Source organism: Macaca fascicularis, chromosome 13 (genome assembly GCF_037993035.2).
Source record: "Macaca fascicularis isolate 582-1 chromosome 13, T2T-MFA8v1.1".
Classification (NCBI taxonomy): domain Eukaryota; kingdom Metazoa; phylum Chordata; class Mammalia; order Primates; family Cercopithecidae; genus Macaca; species Macaca fascicularis.
This window is the reverse complement of record NC_088387.1, coordinates 120,560,716-120,579,806: the sequence shown is the minus strand read 5'-3', so window position 1 is coordinate 120,579,806 and position 19,091 is coordinate 120,560,716. Positions and strand designations below refer to the sequence as shown.

The following is a 19,091-nucleotide window of genomic DNA, read 5'->3' as shown; positions in this document are numbered from 1 at the left end:
CCGGGCGCGGTGGTTCACGCCTGTAATCCCAGCACTTTGGGAGGCCAAGGTGGGCAGATCACGACGTCAAGGGAGCGAGACCATCCTGGCTAACATGGTGAAATGCCATCTGTACTAAAAATACAAAAAAAAAAAAAAAAAAAAAAAAAAACTTAACCAGGAGTGGTGATGGGTGCCTGTAGTCCCAGCTACTCCGGAGGTTGAGGCAGGAGAATAGCGTGAACCTGGAGGCGGAGCTTGCAGTGAGCCAAGATCGCACCACGGCACTCCAGACTCTGTCTCAAAAAACAAAAAAAAAATTGCAGCTACAGTTTTGAATGCCCTGACTGCGTTGTATTGATTAGTGACCTAATGATCTCTCTTCTTTTACATCATTAGATTTCAGACTGAAGACAGTGCAGTGGGTCTGGAATAAATGTTTGCGACGCAAGGGACATGAGTTCCAGTGCTGGAGGCAGCCGTGACTGCCGTGAAGCAGGGGATGTGGGTTCCAGTGTTGGAGGCAGCCATCATGGCCACGATGCAGGGGACAAAGGTACCAGTGACAGCCACAACACAAGGGACATGGGTTCCAGTGACAGCCACAACACAGGGGACGTGGGTTCCAGTGTTGGAGGTAGCTGTGACTGCTGTGACACAGGGGACATCGGTTGCAGTGACGGCCGTGATGCAGGGGACGTGGGTTCCACTATTGCAGGAAGCCGTGACACAGGGGATGTGGGTTCCGGTGCTGGAGGCAGCTATGACCACCGTGACGCAGGAGACGTGGGTTCCAGTGTCAGAGGCAGCCATGACTGCCGCGACACAAGGGACGTGGGTTGAAGTGATGGCCGCGACACAGGGGACGTGGGTTCCAGTGTTGGAGGCAGCTGTGACGGCCACCACGCAGGGGAGTGAATAACCAGCGTGTGCTGTCTAGGCAGCAGGTTCCAAGCAGCCGCTTTCCTCCTATGACTTTGAAAAGTGATTTCCTTGTCAGTTTCTTACTCACTGAACTATAAACTGGAATACAAGTATGGACTCAACATAAAAGGAAATCGATAGAAATAAAATTGTGACTTTTAAATGCGACATTTTTCACAAGGAGTAAAGAGTTGGAGGCGGCCGGGCACAGGGGCTCACATCTATAATCCTAGCACATTGGGAGGCCAAGATGGGCGGATCACTTGAGCTCAGGAGTTCGAGACCAGCCTGGCCAACATGACGAAACCTCGTCTCTACTAAAAATACAAACATCAACTGGGTGTGGTGCTCATGCCTGTAATTCCAGCTACTCAGGAGACTGAGGCAGGAGAATTGCTTGAACCCAGGAGGTGGAGGTTGCAGTGAGCTGAGATCGCACCACTGTACTCCAGCCTGGGCGACAGAATGAGACTCCGTCTCAAAAAAAAAAAGAAAGAAAGAAAGAAAAAAAGAAAGAAGAGTTGGAGGAATGCCGATATGGAGGAAAAAGATGTATCTGGAAATCCCTAATAGAACTCTAATAAAGGAGCCGAGGCCACAAACCCACAGGACATGAAAGGCAAGCGGTGAGAAGACCCAGACCAGAGCTGGCACCCAAGGACAGCGGCTTCCCTCTCCTGCAGGTCCATCCAAGCAGTCAATGCAGGGCAGGGTGCCCGGCACTGTGACACCCACAGAACCCACGTTCTGCCTCAGGGAGAGATGGGGTCTGCGTGGTGGCCTCGTGGAAGGGGCAAGGCAGATGCCTATGAGAGAGCAAGCAGGGAAATGAGGTCCCAAAGGGAGGGTGGGTCAAAAAGGAAAGGCTTGGCTCTGGTGTGAGACGGGGAGGGCTCTGGTGTGAGACGGGGAGGGCTCTGGTGTGAGACGGGGAGGGCTCTGGTGTGAGACGGGGAGGGCTCTGGTGTGAGACGGGGAGGGCTCTGGTGTGAGACGGGGAGGGCTCTGGTGTGAGATGGGGAGAGCACAGGTGAGGGGCGGCTGCTGGGAACAGGTCCCAGGCAGAAGCTGAGGACACGGGAAGGCACAGGACAGGCTCTTCCTGCCCTGAGGGCTGTGAAGGAAAACTCTAAATGAAAACTCCAGTACTTACGGTGGGGGCTGAGGATCTGCCGGAACCCCAACCCTGAGGGGCTGCATGCTCCCTGTACAGACCTAGAGCCTCTTCCCCAGGGGTCTACAGCTCAGCTCTGCCTGAGGCTTGAGGCAAGGTGAGGGGTCGCTAAGCAGCTGGCCCTAGGGGTGTTGCCTCAACCACACCCAGGATGCTTGACCAAGCAGAGGGACCTGTCTCAGGGGCTGTGATGGCCAGAGGGATTTTTTTTTTTAATTTTATAATGTCAATAGCTTTAGAGGTACAAGTGGTTTTTGGTTACACAGATGAAGGTACAGTGGTGAAGTCTAGGATCTTAGTGCACCTGTCACCCAAGTAGTGCACATCATACCCAAGGCATAACTTTCCATCCCTCACCCCCATCTCCCTCCCCACTTCTGAGTGTCCAGTGCCCATTATACCACCCTGTCTGCCTTTGCATGCCCATAGCCTTGTTCCCACTTATAAGTGAGAACATAAGTCATCTGTTTTTTTATTCCTGAGTTATTTCACTTAGAATAATGGCCTCCAGCTCCATCCAAGTTGCTGAAAAGACATCATTTCATTCTTTTTCATGGCTGAGTAGTATTCCATGGTGTACATGCAGCACATTTTCTTTATCCCCTCATCAGTTGATGGGCACTTAGGTAGATGCCATATCTTTGCAATTGTTAGAAGGATTTTTTTAAGCTGCAGCCTGAAGTCTCAAGAGTTCCATGCATTTACAGTGGTGTCTCCCCACGTTCTCTCTGCGTTTTCTTCTATGTTATCTCAGCCAGCTCGAACGGCAATAACAAAACACCACAGATGGGCGGCTTAAACAGCAGACATGCATTTCTGTGAGTCTGGAGGTTAGAGGTCCAAGATCCAGGTGTGAGGCAATTCTGCATCTGGTGAGGGCTCCATTCCTGGCTTGAAGACAGCTGTGCCTTCTCACTGGGTCCTCACATGGTAGAGACAGCACAGCCCTGCCATCTCCTCCTCTTCTTCTACAGACACCAGTCCTGTCGGATCAGAGCCCCACCCTCACGGCCCCCTTGGACCTGATTTACTTCCTTAGAACGCTTTCCCCAAACGTAGTCATCCTGGGGTTTGGGATGTGAATGTGTGGATTCTGGGGAGGCAGCTCGGTTTATAATGGACAGGCATTTTTTCTTAGACATCTAAGAAAAGAAAACCGTCCCCTGCCTTCCCACTCCCAGGAGAGGAGGCAGCAGGGGTGAGGCCACCCAGCCCCAGGACATGTCCTGCAGAACCTGGGGTCCCGTGGGCTCTCCCTGGAGAGACAGAGAGCTGTCCACACGTGGCAGCCCCAGTCCACACCCTAAGGATGCTGTCTCCACACCTGAGCCGCCCATTGTCCTGCCCCCACCCACTGTGCAGGGTTTCACATGTCCTAACCTCCCCTTTCTGGCTCTCCTCCCAGCGTCCTCTCTTAAACTTGCAGTCTGCAGCTCGTAGGGGTGACAAGTTATGAACCAATCTCAGAAGAGAGACAGGCAGGGTCACATTTGGGCGGCAGCAGACCACCACCTGCAGAGACCAGGTGGCAGGTCCTTCTGGGAGGTGTGGGACACACCACCAGGGGCTTAGGGCATTCCACCTACAAGGTTCTTAGACCCTTATTCATACACGGGGGACGTGCACAGTATTTCTACAGCAATCCACACTTCTGAATTGCCAATGAAAATTATTTTCAACATACATTGTCAATTAACAAACTCAATTGCAGGCAGACCACGATGGCAGAGGCTGATGGGTCTGTGGTGGCCACTGCGTGGTGAGGCTGCCAGGCCTGGGGAAGAGCTCCCTGGCAGTACACTGTGTGTGAGCTGACCTTCCCCCAAGTGTGCTTTACAACCGAAGACATCTGTGTTGTATGTGTCCATATACATCCACACGCACACAACATCACAGGGATGGACACAAGGTCACAGATGATAAAACCCACTTCAATGGGGATGTCAGAGAACAATTAGAAAACCAAAACTGTCCTGCAGCCAGTCATCATGCTAACCTGTAATAGATAATGCATGATCGTTATGTGAATTATTTTCAGGGGTTAGTGTCAATGTCTTTCTAATTTTCAGCCTCAATATAGACATAGCTCAGCTGCTGCCCTGACAGAGCTGGGCAAGCCCTCCTAGCACCTGACGCTGAGTTTTCCCTTAGGGGCTCAGAGCTGTCTTTGCCTCTGAGTCCTTTTTTCTTCTCTCAATCTCCTGTGTGGACTTGAGTCCTGCAAATGATCAAAACTGGAAGGCCCAGTCTGGAGTCACTGCAGAGAATGTTTCTCATGCTTCCCTGAGAATTATTTCATAATTGCATTTGCAGTGACCAAGAAGGGGAGGAAACAACAGCTCGGACAATTCAAGCTTCAAGAATCTCACCCCTGGGAGAGGAGTCATTCCTCCACCCACACTGGCCCACGCCCCGCCCCAGTGGATTTTCCTGCTGGGAAAACAGACCACTTTGCAAGTTGTTCCTTGGATACTCAAGGTCGGAGGAGGACGGCGAAGACTCTACGTAATTAGATGTCCTTAGTTCTTAGACGACCACAGTGACTCAACCGCCCTGTGCCTCCTGAAGGGCAAGGCTAAGAAGTAAAACAAAACAAAGTAAAAAGCATGCGGGGAATGCCCTGTCCAGAATCCCCCATGAGTGCCTACACTACGAGGTAGCCTCTCTGCCCAGGAAAAGCCCATGACTTGCTGCCCTTCTCCATCCCAATCTGCACTTTGAGATCACCAAGAGAAATACTGACGATCCCAAGACAGATTCAACTGCCAAAGTTAATGGTGTGGACCGCCAAATAAGGTTAAAGGAGACTCCCAGCCCCGTGCCAAGGACAGGGCACTTGCTCAGGAAGCTGCTTCCCCTCATTCTCTCAACTTCCACTCTTCTCTCTGGAGCCTGGGTACCTTGAAAGGCATTGTTTAAAATAGCTCCAGCAGTCTTGCAAGAAAGTGTGGTTAAGAAGTGTAGGATGCCTTATCATATAAGTGAAATTAACCAATGTGCTCAAACTAAACACGGGCATTACAAAGATAGTCAATATTAACGCAATGGAAATTGCACGTAGGGTCCAGACTTACACATACAGAGCTAGAAATGACGAGTGGTTATTTGTGAACTTAAAATACACAAAAGCATGATATTTGCCGAATAAGTTGGTGCAATTACACATTGCAAAAATATGTTTAAAGGGGTCATAATAGGGAGGCAGAAAAAAACCCACATTTGTTTTTGTATTTAGATTCAAAAATATTCAGTGAAACAACAAATATCCTTGGACAACAACTCTATCCAAGCAGAAGGCAAGCTGTGAGCCCAGCTCAGCGAGAAACACATTGGAAGCTCCCCCTCCTCAAGACAATTGGGAAGTAAGATGCCAGCATACAAAACATTTTTCAAATTATCAAAACCAGAATGTTTCAGATACAAAAAAAGGTGGCGTAACTTAGAAAAGGATCATAGAGAATGGGGCAATCATTTTCAGTTGGAATGAAGAAGTTCTGATAGAAAAATGCGACGTCTGAACTGACTCTGAAAAGGTGGATAGAATGGACAGAGTATGAAAAGGTACAAACACCAGGAAAGGATTTCTGGGAGCGGAAAGGGGGATTCAAATACCTAGAAGTAAAGAGGAGTCAGGCTTATGGGAGACAGAAAATAAATTCAAACTACCAAGCAGCCAGCCAAGGGAACCACAGATGCAGCCACCCAGATTAGCAGAGACAGAGGGCAAGGTACTATAGCTCCAATGAAAGTTGGTAGGAAAAAGCAACAAAACAAATAGATGAAAAAGCAGGTGGGGGTCAGACCCAGAGCATTCTCCAGTCAGGTGGATGCCTCCCTTCTGCTCGGTGGAGGGAGAGCATGGTTGGGGGTGGCCGGACAGGATGGGAGATGATGGCAGGGCAGACAGGCAGTGAGAGGCAGCGGAGGAGGACGAGACAGGGGACCCTCTGTGGAGCGGAATCAGGAATACCTGAGACACTGCAGCGTGAGGCTGAGTAAGATGAGCGTCAAAAAGCATCAGAAATGCCAAGCATTCACGATCCACTGGGGTATGTTAGAGCAGGTCTCATGGATGGAAGGAGGAAAACCGTTGAGTGGATATTGGATAAACATGGGTCTTAGTCTGTTTGGGCAGTGGTAACAAAGTGCCCTGGATGAGGGGGTTTAGAAACAACAGACATTTATTGCTCACAGTTCTAGAGGCTGGAAGTCCAAGATCAAGGGGCTGCCAGGGTTGCTGTCTGGTGAGGGCTACATTTCTGGTTCACAGATGGTGCCTTCTCACTGTGTCCTCACACAATGGGGTGGGCAAGAGAGCTCTCGGGGTCCCTTCTACAAGGCACTAACCCCATTTATGAGGGCTTCACCCTCATGACCCCATCACCTCCCAGAAGTCCCAACTTTTCAGACTGCTACCTTGAGGGTTACGTTTCAACATGAATATTTGAGGGAGACACCAACATTCAGACCATGGCAATGTGAGAGCCTTTTCTAAGTTAGATACAATACAATTGGGAGGGAATAATGTTACAAGAATCAGGCAAAGAAGCTGAGATTCTGGAATAAAAGGATGTCTGAATGTTTCATACACATATTTCCCTAGAAGGCTTGAAGACTCATCATTCCAGGACATAGTTTTTCAGTTTATCTGGGGCTTTGGTCTCATGTGTCAATAAAGTTTGTGAAGGAATTAGAAGGGAAAATTTTAAATAAAAATGAAGGGAGTTCAATGCTTAAAGTCACAAAGTTTAGGAAAGTCGGCTCAGATAAAGGGAACCTCTGACACTCGATGATGAGAAGGGACCGAGTGCATGTGGGTTCCCTCGACCATCAGCACAGCTGCCTTGGATGAGCGGCCTGTGGTTAGTGGCCTGAATTCAAGGCTGTGAGACAGATGGAGTGGGTGTGGTTCCTATCTGTCCAGATCAGTCAAAGTTGCGCACATGGTTCCTATCTGTCAGATCAATCGTAGTCATGGACGTCCTCATGGGAAAATTCACCAGAAGTGAACACAGTGTGGAAACCACGGTGGCTGTTGTGGAGACAGCTCCCCATGGGGCCCCTGGGGTCCCTGTGCAGGCTGTGAGCAGAGGCACTGAGACCCACTGACCCCCCACTGTCTTTTCAAGTATGTTTGCTTAGTGTGCAGCCTTGGGAGACACAGACAGTGCTTCCGTCCAGAGACGAAAAGGCAGGTCTGCTCAGCATCCACTGTCATGATGTGTCCCTCCGGGCCAAAGGCCAGTCAGTCTCACAGTCCATAGTAGGACCCAGATCCCCTGTGCTCAAGCTCCTTATCAGTGGTGCAAACCCACAGTCACACTCACCTAGGACTTAGGGAACAGGGAGAGCAAAACCTCAGACTTTTTATAGTTTTAGCTTTTGACACTAGACACATCAGAATAAGTCTGAAAACCAAAGACAAAGAGATAAATCTTAAAAATACCAAGAGAAGCCGGGCGCGGTGGCTCAAGCCTGTAATCCCAGCACTTTGGGAGGCTGAGACGGGCGGATCACGAGGTCAGGAGATCGAGACCATCCTGGCTAACACGGTGAAACCCCGTCTCTACTAAAAAAATACAAAAAACTAGCCGGGCGAGGTGGCGGGCGCCTGTAGTCCCAGCTACTCGGGAGGCTGAGGCAGGAGAATGGCAGGAACCCGGGAGGCGGAGCTTGCAGTGAGCTGAGATCCGGCCACAGCACTCCAGCCTGGGCGACAGAGCGAGACTCCGTCTCAAAAAAAAAAGAAAAAAAAAAAAATACCAAGAGAAAAATAACATGACACTTTCAAAGAGCCACATTTAGAGTGTCAATTGACTTCTCAACAGAAAGTAAACAAAAGGCATGTAGTGATGGCCTTGGAGTGTTTACAGATCATATATAACAACTCATGCCCAATAAAGATGCTTTTCCAAATGAAGGTGGAAATCAAGATGTTCCCAGACAACCAAAACTCATGAACATGAGGCAGGACAATTTTTTTTTTTGAAGACTGGAAATGCTAAAAGTAATAAAGAATAACAAAAGGGTAAATATTTCAAGTAAACCTACATAAAGATCTAATATTTAAGATAATAATAAAAATGTTTCATGCATTTGAAACATGGGACAAAATGCAAGACAAAGCCCAAAAAGTGAAATAATTTAAATGCATAAAATGTAAAAGTAATAATTCAGGATACACGACGTCGATGGTGAATTTTTGGTAAAAAGTAACCATTGAAATAATAGTAAAAATGTTAACAATAAGCTAAAAGTCAGAAATAGAGAAATAAAAATCTTGATTCATTCATTAAAAAAACACAAGGAAGGAGAAAAATGAACACGAGGCAAATAGAAAATAATAGATGGTGGATTTAAAATAAAATACAACAGTAATAGTATTAACTGTAAATGGACTAAACATGCTAACTGAAAAACAAAGATTATCTCTCTGGATAAAATAAAAGATCCCATGGTATGCTGCTTATAACAACAAAGGGGCCAGACCAGCGAAGAGCTACTTTAAACCTCAGCACAAAGAAGTAATAGAGTAAAAGGATTGCACAAGATACACCACAAAGTTCAAAACCAAACATACCCGATTTTAAAAACTGATATAACTAATGAAGAGAAAAGACAGACTTTGCAAGTTTGTCCAACCCACTGCCCATGGGCTGCATGCGGCACAGGATGGCTTTGAAAGCAGCTCGAAATAAATTCATAAACTTTCTTAAAACATTATGAGTTTTTTTTGTGATTTTGGTTTCTTTAGCTTATCAGCTATCACTAGTGTTAGTGCATTTTATGTGTCCCAAGACAATTCTTCTTCCAATGTCATTCAGGGAAGCCAAAAGATTGGACACCCCTGCTTTAAAGCAAGAAGTATTACTGAAGATAAAAAAGGATATTTCATAAAGATAAAAGGCTATCATTATTATTTATAACACTATGTAAAAGGAATAATATGTTAAGCCTAGTAGGATTTATTTTACTAATTGAAATGAGCTTTATATTTAAAATTAGTCATAGTAAAGCAACACAAAAACAGAGTAAAAGATAAAACTATGTAAGAATATCAATAACTGCAGAAATATTATAAAACTCAACATCTATTCATGATTCAGGCAAAAAGCAATTCAAAAGAAATCTCAGTTAACCATAAGCACAAGGATATTTCTCAAATATGACAGAGTATTTACAAAAATGCCTCTACCTAGGCAATAGTGGAATACTGAAGACACAACTAAGGAAATTGGAAACGAGACAAGAATTTCCACGAACTCCATTTCCTTCAATACTGTACTAGAAGTACTAACTGAGACAATGAGGTAAGAAAAGGAAATTTAAAAATTAGAGTTAGAAGTAAACAAATAAAACCTTATTTATCCAAACAAAAATATTCTGAATGTAGAACTTCAAAAAAACTATAACTATTTAAATTAATAAGTTAATTTATTAAGATTGCTGAATATGAGGTCAACATCCAAAATTCAATTGCATTTCTATATGGTTACATATCCAGAAAGTGAAATTTTTTTAAAAAATACAATACCATAAGAACACCAATACCAAGAAATAAATCTAACGAAAATGTGCAAAACTTTTATAAAAGACTGAAAAAAAAAGTTCTTGAAACCTATTAAAGAAGTTGTACATAAAGATAGGAATATACCACATTCACAAACTGGAGGATTAAATGTTAAAATTGTCAAGTGAGCCCAGTTGATTTATAGATTCAATACAATACCAATCAAAACTCCTGCAGGCATTAGTTTTGTTTTTGGTGGAAATTGACAAGTGGATACTAAGATACATATGGAAAGGCACAGGGGCCAGACCAGCAAAGACCGTCTTGACAGACAGCAACTAAGCTGAGGCATTGGTATTACTAGACATCAAGACTACTTTTATCAGCCTATAGCATTTAAAACAGTGTTTATGCAAGGTCAGCAAATCACAGGAGAAATTCCAGAAAGAGACACACTCACATAGATAGTCACTCAATGACGACCAAGGTGAGAGTGCAGGGCCATGGCGAGAAGACGCTCTTGCAAATATATGTCATGAAAAGTAAAACACAAAATCCTCAGCCCTCCAACTGACTGAACAGCCCTCCTCTTGGCCACGGGGACCCCAGAAAAACCTGAACTGAGTTCCTCACCATGACAGGATAGGAGGTGGAATGCTCCTCATGACACCCCTCCCTTGCCACCATGATTAGGTTTCCTTCCCTAAAGGTTAAAGAGAGACCAGCCCTTTTGGAAGACTTGCGCCATGCTGAATCAACCAACCTCATCACTGACCCTCCTTTTTATGATCTGGACTCAACATCCAACAGCATTCCTTCCTGAAAGGAAACCACTGGCCATGGAATAGCCCTGGCCACTCTGTGGGGAATGTGCAGGGAGGGTTTTCCTATCCTCTGCTTCACCTTTTGAAGCCAGAGGGCCAAAATCTCCATCCTCAGATCACATTAACACCACTAGGTTTTGATCCATGGAGAAGCATGAAGCCCAGGTGCACGTGTGCATGTTTTCTTTTCATAAATATTAATGATTCCTATAGCTTATTAAGTATGTATATTGGCTGAATAAATTTCAGCCATTCTGAATAAATTTCTGTCTTATTCTTTCCACCCATGTAGTACCTGTTTCCAGCTTCTGAGTGGAGGCTACATTTCCCAGCCTGTCAAAATGGCCACTTTTGCACTGTTCATAGGAAACAAAGCCCTCCTTTCCAAATGTATGAACCTCCTCATTCTTCAGCTGACAATCACCAGGTCAGCTATGCATGAGTCATAACATGAACCTGAATCCCTGCAATATGATATATTTAAAAATCATTTCCAAGTGACCATCAAACCTGGAAATGAGAGGTGAAATTATTAAATTTCTAGAAGATTACATAGGAAAACAACTTAATATTCATTAAGCTTTCCTAAACAGGACACAAAAACCCATAAAAGATTGACAAGTAGGACTTGATGAAAATTAAGAACTTCTATTCAATTAAGAGAACAAAAGGCACAAATTGAGAGAAGAAATGTAATATATCTATATATAAAAAAACTCATCTAAAATATAAGGGTATATATCCTTATATATAAGGATATATAGAGAGGTAATATCAAACATTACAAATCAATAACAAATTGAAGATAATTTAAGTGAGAAAAAGACTTAAGCACTTCACAAAAGATGGTCAAATGACCAATACACACATCTGAATAGGCTCGACCTCATTAATCATCAAGCAAATGCAAATTAAAACCACCGTGAAACACCACTCCTCACTGCCAGAGTGCCTGCACTTTAACGCTGCCAACATCACATGCTAGAAAAGACTTGGAGCAGCTGGAACTCTGATCCTTCGCTGGTGAGAATGTAAATCAGCAAAGCCATTAGAGAAACATTTTGATAGTGTCTTATACAGCTAAGCATGCAGGAATTCTATCACACCCAGCAACTCCACTTCTAGGCAGGTACCCACCTGCAATGCATTCACATGTGCACCAAAAGACTTGTTCGTATCCATATTATTCGTAATAGCCTAAAACCAAAAACTATCCAACAGCACTTGAATGATTAAATAAATTGTGGTATATTTAACATGAAATACGACACAACAATGACCAAAAAAAAAAAAAAAAACCACACACACACAGATACCCAAAACCACATGAATGAATCACAGACAGGATATTAAGTGGTAAATGACACAGACAGAAAACTACGTACTGTCTGATTTTTTTTGCAGGGAGTTCATAAAACGAGGCAAGATGAATCTGTGGTAATGAATGTGCAGCCAGTATTCTGTCTTGACTGAGTGGTGGTTGATTGAAGGTGTTAATAAACTGTCCAACTTCACTGGGAAAAAAGCTAAGATGTGCGGGCCTTGCTGTCTAAATGCTGTACTTCAACAGAAAGTTCACCCAAAGTCCTTATGCTTTGGAGTTTGTAGCATTGAAAATATTTTCTTCTTTTAGAGAGAAGAAACTTTTCTCACAAAAGAAACCCACGAAATATCTCTCCACAAGAAGTTTAAAATCAAAGCGAAGGGAGAGAATGTATAAACCAAGCAGAGGCCAGTTCTTCTCTTGGGTGGTTCGTGACAACCATTTCACCCCCAGAATCCTGACAATGCCATGCTCTTTCGGGGATTTCTAATGGCGGCAGCTTTAGGCTTTTCCTCAAGGGATCCTATGAGATTCCTGGAGGTGGGACTGTGCTGAAGCAGCTGTGGATCCTTCCCACAGTGAAGCGGGCTTCCTGAGGGGGCTCTCCCAGCAATCCATGGCTCCTTCCCACAGTGAAGCGGGCTTCCTGCCGGGGCTCTCCCAGCAATCCATGGATCCTTCCCACAGTGAAGCGGGCTTCCTGCAGCGGCCTCATGGCAATCCACGGGTCCTTCCCACAGTGAAGCGGGCTTCCTGAGGGGGCTCTCCCAGCAATCCATGGATCCTTCCCACCGTGAAGCGGCCTCCCCGCAGCGGCCTCCCCGCAGCGGCCTCACAGCAATCTGTGGATCCTTCCGACAGTGAAGCGGCCTTCCTGCAGCGGCCTCACAGCAATCTGTGGATCCTTCCGACAGTGAAGCGGCCTTCCTGCAACGGCCTCACAGCAATCTGTGGATCCTTCTCACAGAGAAGCGGCCTTCCTGAGGGGGCTCTCCCAGCAATCCACGGATCCTTCCCACAGTGAAGCGGGCTTCCTGCAGCGGCCTCACAGCAATCCACGGATCCTTCCCACAGTGAAGCGGGCTTCCTGCTGGGGCTCTCCCAGCAATCCACGGATCCTTCCCACAGTGAAGCGGGCTTCCTGAGGGGGCTCTCCCAGCAATCCACGGATCCTTCCCACAGTGAAGCAGGCTTCCTGAGGGGGCTCTCCCAGCAATCCATGGATCCTTCCCACAGTGAAGCGGGCTTCCTGCAGCGGCCTCACAGCAATCCACGGATCCTTCCCACAGTGAAGCGGGCTTCCTGCTGGGGCTCTCCCAGCAATCCACGGATCCTTCCCACAGTGAAGCAGGCTTCCTGAGGGGGCTCTCCCAGCAATCCATGGATCCTTCCCACAGTGAAGCAGGCTTCCTGAGGGGGCTCTCCCAGCAATCCACGGGTCCTTCCCACAGTGAAGCGGGCTTCCCGCAGCAGCTCTCACAGAAATCCAAAGAAGCAGTCTCTGGTTCACTGAGAGCCATTTCACATCCGCACATTCACTCCATTGCTGCCTTCTCCATGAATTTGGCAAACCATGAAGACTATACTTTCTCATACCCCGTTTTCTGCTCTCTCTCTCCCACCTGCCTTCCTTCTTAACAAAGCTGCCCCGCCAGTTCCAACAATGGAATTCCCAGCTGGTAGATTAAGAGATTGTCACAATGTCCAAGGCCAACGCTCCTCAGCCATCTCCTCCTCCAAACCCTGCAAACCCACAAGATCTCAGCACAGAATCCACTTTATTTAAACCAGAAAGTTCCCGTCACTAACTCTTAACACTCTTTGAGACAGGCAATAACACAGTCAGCTTGGCCATGTCATCCTGTACGATGGGGTCTGTCCTCGCAGACTGGGATTTCTAAGTTGTTCTTAACAGCTACGTATATATATATTTTTCCCGTTTGCAAAACTTGGAGATCAGTGAAGCCTTTTCACCAAATACAATAGCTTGTTTCTTAGGAACCTTCTGTCACTCATGGGGACTTTTCTGACTGCTTAACCAAAAAAACACACGAAATGTCATTTTACCATATATTTTTCTGTTACATATTTTTTTTTGTCCCAGATCTGGCAATTGGAGTATGGCTATAAAAGTTGTGCCATCTTCCAGTTTCATCTTTATGTGAGAACTTGGGATTTCCTGCTTGATGAGAAACGGGAGCTGATTCCTTCTGCACATCCGCAGAGCTCCACACTGAAGCAGAACTCAGCAGAACCCACAGAACCAGGTAAGAGCTTACACACACATCGCCACAAGTGTGAAATGCCTGACACACAGGACGGGTTCCCCTTCTACGTCCTCGTGGGCCGTGGGCACCCTGCAGGCTGAGCTGGGTAAACAGTGTTTGCTGGAAAGAAAACAGACACAGAACTCGGCTGGCCATCACGCCTGTGTGCCCACCCAGGGTTTTCTTCAGCTGAAAGCCACCGCTGTTGTCAAACCTCATGTGGCCTCATCCTGTGCCAGCAGGAGTGGGAGAGAATCTCCAAGCTGCTCATAACCCTCGCACTCCCCCTCAGCCTCCAGCCAGGACACCGCTGCTCCGCACCGCATCCTTACGCACAGACATGCTCCGTTTCCACTCCCCCTGTGTAGACAGAGTCTTCGTGTTCAGAGGCCTGTGTTGTGCCCTCCCTCCCACTAGTCACTCTTCTGTTTCTGTGGCTGTCCCTGGACGCTGGAGGTGCCGGGAGGGGAGGTCACGCTCCCTCACAGCCTCCCCTCACCCCACAACTCACTCATACGCTTATTTCCCTACTTTGTTTTTCACCAAACATTCAATAAGCATCTTCCATCCCCTCCTCCATCCCAGTCCCTGTGCTAAGCCTGGGGTTGTAATGACAGACAGTGGTCTAAAGAATCGCAGAGATGCAGAGAAGGCAGAAAAGGAAAGAAAAACAGTCACAATATGCAGAATCAACAGGTATGAATCTCTTCTTCATAAAAATAAGCCAAATTCATGCCATTTATCCTAGTAAAGTATGTGGCTTACAAGCAAGGGCTAAGGGAGGTATTTCAATAAGCCTTTTTTTATCTGACAGCTTGAAGATCCTATTATCTTATACCGTTTGTACAGAGAAACTTTCAGTCAATTCATTACAAATAGAGCAGGCTCAATTCAACAATAGTTACACAATAATCTCTCATGGATTTGAGTAGCATGTTGCACTTTCAAGTATGGTTTCGATCATGGATATACAGCCTTAATACGTTTTTATTTATATCTCACCTTTCTTCTAAAAAAGATTGGAGGTACCCCATCTGTATGAATCTATGAATAAACAGAATCCACGATGGGCAGAAAACGTGTGGGCCAACTTCGGAAAACACTTAAAACTCCAAAGGAAAGTGTGTTGGTCCCAGATTAGAGGGGCATGACTCGCTGCGCTCACAGGCTCCCCTCTGCTGCACAGGGTTGCGCTCTGGGGCGGCTGGGAGGGACCCCATTATTCACAGCACAGTAGTCAGGGTCTCGAGGATGACGACGTGCCAAGTCCCACTCCCACGCCCTGGTTCCACCTTGGGTGTCCCCTGCTTCCCTCCTTCCTGCCCTGTGGGCTCCATATCAGTTGCTCCCTGAGAACTCGCCCAGGTCTGCTGGGTTGGTGTCCTGGCCCTAACCAGGCCCTGGGCTGAGTGCACAGAAGGTCTGGGAGACACTGTGTCCCCTGGGGAGTGAGGCTTCCTCCTTCCAAGTTGGGCTGGATTCTGCGGGAGCACTGCTCCCTTTCTGTCCCCGCCAGCGCACTCCGACCCACTGTGGGTACTGCCCTTCTGAGATTTCATGGGAGTCCCAGCCCCCAGGTCTTAGCCAGCACTACCCACTGGCCAGGTTTCCTTCACCGCTTGCCTGTTGGACCCCCCAGGACCATGAGCAGAAGTCAAACATGGATGTCACAGACCCTCCTGAAGGTCTGGAATTAGTGGGTAAGAGCAGAGAACCCAAGCCTGGTCAGTCCTCCCAGGACAAGCGTGAGGCCCACCCTGGGCCCTATGCAAGGGTCTCCCAGGACCCCCAGGGTCCAAGCCTGACTGCCTTGCCGCCTCCCCCAGTATTTCCTGTGGAAAATCTCCCCCCACTTTCAGGATGATTTCCATCTCCCTGCCTGAGGGGTGGTCTCACTCTAGAAGTTATTCTCTCCCCCAACAGCACCAAGAGGAGCAGCCGCATAGCCACCCAGCTGAGCCCTGCCCACCCCAGGCTGTGCCTTCTGAGGATGCCCGGCTATGCAAATGGAGACAGGCCCCTCACCCTCTCTCTCTGTCCTGCCTTCTTCCTGCCTGTTGCTGTCTTCTGTCCTGGCTGTTAAAAAACACTACACAATGCATTCCCGGGCCCAGCAACCGTTCCCTGAGATCATCTGCTCCAAATTTTCTTAAGGAATGGGAGCATTTTCCTAAAACCAGCCTGGTCTGTAAACACCTCCCTGGCCCGAATAGAGGCTTCTGTATTCCCAGCTTCTGAGCCTTCATAGGGCCTGTGCTCAAGAACCAGCCCCTTTTCCATCCATCAGAGCTCAGCATAGGCGCCAGAAAAGTTTCAAAAGCTGGTCTACTTTAAATACCTGAGCTGCTGTCTACTATAATTTATATTTATTTATTTGCTTGCTCAGGTGCTGACCTCCGCCAGCTGCAAGCGTGCCTGTCTCATTCACCTCTGAATCAGCAGCACCTTGGACCCCATCTGACTCAGCGCCTTGAGGGCCCCTCTTCCCACCCCAGGACGCTGGGGCATAGCCTCCTCTTGGCCTCCTCGCCCTCTGGTCCAGGCTTTGGTGTGGAATGCCTAAGGATGCCCAAGGAGTGATTTTTGGCCTCAGATTGACTCTTTTTTTGCTAGGCTAAACCTAGGTTATATTTTTTGCCGCCAAGTTTTAATCTCACACCCCAGTGAACATTTGTATATGTGTGTGTGTGTATATATATATATATATTTTTTTTTTTTTCAAATTTGATTTTGCAAATGTCCCAGGAGCACATGCCCTGTTTCCTAATGAATCTCCAGGGCTCTTTAGAGTAAACAACAAAACATAGCATTCCTGCTTTGGGACTCCAGCCCTCCACCCTGGGGAGCGTGTGTCTCTTTGACCATGGTCATCTCCTACTGGACCAGAGTTGAGGAGGGAGCCGAGCCCGACCAAGCCCCAAGGAGAGACCGTGGGGCTGCCTGAGAGCATCAGCCCAGGGTAGTGGCAGACAGGAGAGGACGGCCACTCTTGAGGGCTGTGGGAGGCCATCTGCAGGCTGAGGGGGCGGGTGCCTGTCTTCAGGCTTTTCCCCTACATAGGACTGAGCCTGTGATCAAGGAGTCACCCAGAGCCCAGTTATGTCTACGGGAGCTTTTCTCAGAGAAACGGCATAGACACCTCTAAGATGGTCCCTGGAAGCCCATGAACCAGAGCCAGAGCCATGTTCCCGATTCGAACATGTTTGGTGTATCCTATGGGGAAATGCGCAGGTCATCCAAGGAATGGAAGTAATGGAAAAATATTTTTTGAAACAATTTTTTAAATGTTCAAATAGTGACTGCCACCACGGAAGGAACAGAAATCCTCCAGAGGAGTGAGCTCCACGTCACAGGGGCATTCAAGCCCGTCCTCCCGGGAGGATGCACATCCCACAGCTGCTCCACCAGACAGCTTGTCACGTCTCATCCCCCCAGGTTCCACTATGTGCTCCACGGCAAAGCTCTGCCCCTTGGGCTTGGGGTCCGGGGAAAGATCCCTGGACACCTGGAGGTGCAAGTAACCACAGGGTGGTGCGCAACTGTGCCTCCCCAGCCCTTCAGATGAAGAGGGAGCTGCCAACTCTCCATGCGTCAGTGCAGAGTCTGCCAAGCTACATGCAAAGGTTCAACCCAGGGCTGATCCACACAGGCTGATTCTCACCCATGCCTGAGTCCTCCTGCCTTGGTGACCCTTTAGGGGAGTTGAGAGCACTTCTCAGGAAGTAATCACCTTGAACCTCAGCAGTTGCACAGAGATTTGGGTGAAGGCCATCCCTTTCTGGCCCCAGGTCCCCTGCATAAAGGACTGACTCAGCCTCACCTGTCCCTAGGATGAGCCTGGCTGTCCCGGGGAGGTGAGGAGCCCCACTCCCTGCAAATGTGGAGGGCCAGGCACGCCGCAGGTGTTTATTAGAGAACCTTTCTGCCTACTGGCCTGCAATCAAGAAGACACTCCTTGGCTCATTACCTTCATGGACAAGTTCCGGAAGAGGAAGACCAGGCCCCCCAAGCTATCAAGGTGCCCGCGATGACACCCAGCTCCTCCCCCACCCCCTTACTTGCGGGGCACTTCAGTCCATCTGGCTGTGCCCTGGCTGCAGCCCGGCTCCTGGCCTCTCCACTTCTCCCTGGAAAGCTGAGACCTCAGGACTGGGAGTGGAAGACAAGGAGGAATGTGGAGGTGGAACTTGGCAGAGGGCGAGGCCGGCCCTCCCTGTGGTCATCTCTGCCCTGCAGGCTGCCCTCCCCGCCCAGATTCCTATTCAGGCCAGCACCCCCACCCCTGGCCCCACCCACAGGGACCTCCCTGGAACCTGCACTGCAGAGACCGGGGAGACCAGGTGGGGAGACCAGGTCGGGAGACTGGGTCGGGAGACACACTGGAACAGGGAGAGCCCACCCCCAGGGAATCCTAGAGCTATGTCCTGAAGATGCAACTTTTATCCTAATGGGCTGGGCTCCCACACAGATGTGGAGGCAGCACCGCCTGCAGCAGCCCTTGTCAGTGGCCATGGAGAGCCTGTTACTCTGTCCTCCCGCCCTGTCCCTGTCCCCGCCCTGTCCCTCTGTCCTGCCACCCTGTCCCTCTCTCTCTTCCCTGTCCCTCTGTCTCTACTCTGTCCCTCTGTCCTCCTGCCTTGTCCCTCAGTCAGTCCCCACCCTGTCCCTCTGTCCCCACCCTGTCCCTGTCCTCCTGTCTTGTCCCTCTGTCCCTGCCCTGTCCCTCTGTCCCCACCCTGTCCCTCTGTCCCCGTCCTTCTGTTCCTTTGTCCCTGCCTTGTCCCTCTATCCCCATTGTGTCCCTCTGTCCCAGCCCTGTCCCTCTCTCCTCCTGCCCTGTCCCTTTGTCCCTCTGTCCCTGTCCCTCTGTTCCCACCCTGTCCTTCTGTCCCCACCCTGTCCCTGTCCCCACGCTGTCCCTCTGTCCTCCTGCCTTGTCCCTCTGTCCCCACCCTGTCCCTCTGTCCTAGCCCTATCCTTCTGTCCCTGCCCTGTCCCTCTGTCCCTGCCCTGTCCCTCTGTCCCTATGTCCCTGTGCTGTCTCTCTGTCCCCCATCCCTCTGTCCCCATCCCTCTGTTCCCCTGTCCC

At 48.4% G+C, this 19,091-nt stretch overlaps 1 long non-coding RNA gene across 2 annotated transcripts in view; it reads right to left on the bottom strand.

The window, feature by feature from the left end:
- LOC123568448 (uncharacterized) overlaps nt 1-18,153 on the bottom strand; it is a 32,268-nt gene extending 14,115 nt beyond the window's left edge. The window contains exon 1 of one of the 2 annotated variants that reach the window (XR_012422717.1): nt 17,970-18,153. This is a non-coding gene — a long non-coding RNA (uncharacterized lncRNA). The remainder of the gene's footprint in view (nt 1-17,969) is intronic. The other variant, XR_006691824.3, reaches the window with a different exon arrangement.
- Between the last annotated feature and the right edge of the window lie 938 nt (nt 18,154-19,091).